Source organism: Crocuta crocuta, unplaced genomic scaffold (genome assembly GCF_008692635.1).
Source record: "Crocuta crocuta isolate KB4526 unplaced genomic scaffold, BGI_CrCroc_1.0 scaffold375, whole genome shotgun sequence".
In the NCBI taxonomy this organism is placed as follows: Eukaryota; Metazoa; Chordata; class Mammalia; order Carnivora; family Hyaenidae; genus Crocuta; species Crocuta crocuta.
This window is the reverse complement of record NW_027532826.1, coordinates 122,236-124,943: the sequence shown is the minus strand read 5'-3', so window position 1 is coordinate 124,943 and position 2,708 is coordinate 122,236.

The following is a 2,708-nucleotide window of genomic DNA, read 5'->3' as shown; positions in this document are numbered from 1 at the left end:
CGGAGGGCTCCCAGAGATGGGAGGGCTCCCCGCGGCCGGAGGGCTCCTCGAGACGGGAGGGCTCCCCGCGCCGGCCTCCATCCGAGTCCTGGGCCTGCCCTGCCGCCTCCTGAGGGTCGGCCTCCCTTGGCGCCTCGGCCCCGCCCGGGCGAGGCCTCTTGCGCAGCGGCTCCAGCAGGTGGATCTTCTGATGCTCCCCCAGGACAGAGGCGTGCAGGAAGGTCTTGCCGCACTCGGGGCACGGGAAGGGCCCCTCTTCCAGGTGGCGTTTTTGGTGCTCCATGAAATGGGTGACCCAGGTGAAGACCTCCCCGCATTCGGCACACGCGAAAGGCCGTGTCCCTGGGGTCGCTGGCGGCGGCACCGAGCTCTCGGAGGAGGGGGCGGCCGCCGGTTGCCCTGCCTCTTCGGGGGAGGCTTTGGTGTCTTTGAGCAAGGGCAGGTGGGGACTGCTGGCGTCACGGTCCCCAGCCCGCCTTGGAGGGCTACTGCCCTGAGCACTGGGGAGGGTGAGGTCTGCAAGCAGGCTGGGCTGAGGGGGCAAGGGCAGGGGCTCCTCTGGATCAGGCCCTTGGCCTCCGGTGCCCTGAAGCACAGTGTCGCTGGGGGCAGCCACTGCCTGCCAGGCACCCCCTTCTGCCTGGGGAGCGTCCTGGGCCAGCCTGGGGAGGCAGTGCCTGTTCTTCGGGGCTCGGTCCCCGACCTGCCCACAGGGGGGCTCATCCCAGACACTAGGCTTCAGAGGCAAGCAGCCCAGACCTGGGGAGGGTGAGGGAAAAGGGTTGTTAGTTAAGGGGCAGAGGCTGGAGGCCATACTCTGCTCCCCAGGGGCTGCAGAGAAGAGCGGGGCCAGCTGCCTGTACTCAGTAGAGGCTTCTTGTTTTCAGTCCTTTCCTCTCTTAAGATAAAGGGGCACGTGGGGTTGGGAGCCAGGTCCCTCAGCCCTGGGCCCCCTGTCCTCACCTGGGCAAGCTGCTGAGGGGAGCCCATGCTGCAGCATCCTCGGTCTGTCTGCCTTCATGCTGGGAGGCTGAAGCCCTGGTCAAGGGGTGGAAATGTTTGAATAGCTATTGGGGCAGGGGGTGCCGATATCAGTCCCCACTCTTGGTGTGCTCAGTCTGGAGGAAGTATAGAGTTAATCACCAAAGCCCCACCCGCCCCCAACACTACCATCAGCAAAGTCTAACCCTTGCCAGGCCCAAGATCCACTCCCAGCCCTCAGGATTGCTGTAGGACCCAAACACTCACCGAGTGAGCCCAGGGTGCAGGATGCCTCGGCCCCCGCCCTGGTGTGGGGACTCCGCTGGGGCTGGGCAGGCTGCAGCCACTCGCCCTCCTGGGGGAGCCCCAGCTCCAATGCCTGGAATGGCAAACACAGTCCCGTTCAGCAACTGCCCCAAGCCACCCAGGGCTTGGAGCAGCCACCAGAGAGCCATCCACCCAGTGCCACCACAGTAGAAGGACAGACACCATTGCCTCCTTTCAAAACTCCAGGAATAGCAAAACTAAAGCCACTGCCTCCCCCAAAAAAAGGTGCCCCCCCCAAAACAAAAAAGGCCACCAAACCAATAAATAGTAGTTAGTAAGAGTTTATTGTGCATATAGGAATAGTCTGTGAACTGGGAACTTTTCAAATCCAAGATTGGTAGGAAGTTTGGAGGCTTATACAGTGAAAGTGAGGAAGGCATTTAACCTTTTTTGGTGACACTTATTACAAAGGGGATTTCTTGGTGGCAGGGGCTGGCTCAAAATGATTATCTTTCACTGTGTTTAGGAAGATGACTTAAGTTTCTTTAATAATTGCCAGAGGCATTTGCACAAGGTGGCCCAGGTTATGTTTTACTTGTTTTGCAGAGCACACTAAATTAAGTTTCACTTACTATGGCTCTTAAGTGGCTTTGTCTGCCAGGGAATGTTCAAATCTGGTTTCCTTTTTTATTTAACACCCCAAATGCACATTCCCAGAGGGCTGTTACTAGGACATAATTCGAGCCCCCACCCCTTGCAAAATGGAAATCCAAGGCCCCTTTGTGATGGTTAGTTCTATGTGTCACTGTAACTAGGCTAAGTGACGGCCTGATCGCTGGTAAAACATCATTCTGGTATCTGCAGGGGTGTCTCCAGGGAAGACCAGCATTTATACTGGTAGTCTGAGTAAAGATCATCCTCACCACTGTGAGTGAACATCACCCAATCCTTTGAGGGCCCAAGTTGAACACAAAAGCAGAAGAGTGCATTTATGCTCTCTGCTTGAGCTGGGACAGTCACCTTCTGCCCTCAGATATTGGACCTCTTCTTGATTATTGGCTTTGGACTCAGACTGGGACTCGTCTGGTCCTCAGACCTTTGGACTTGAGATGGAATCCCCACCAGCAGTTCAGGGATTTCTTGGCCGCCATAATCATGTGAGTCAGTTCCGTATAGGAAATCTCTCTGCACACGATCTTAGACAAAAGGCCGAGAAGCAACAGTAAATCTCTTTGTATGTCAACATAAATCCTACTGGCTTTGTTTCTGTGAAAAACCCTGACTAATACGCCCTCACTTGAAAATCACTGACAATTTCATGGCGACAAGATGGCATTCAAGAGAGTCCCATGTATGGAGTCAGGTCAATATCACCTGTGGGGTTCTGAACTGTCCCTCACAGCTGCACTGTCCCAAGAACAAGCTGCCCCCCCCCCCCCCGCGGCGGGGGGGCAGCAGTG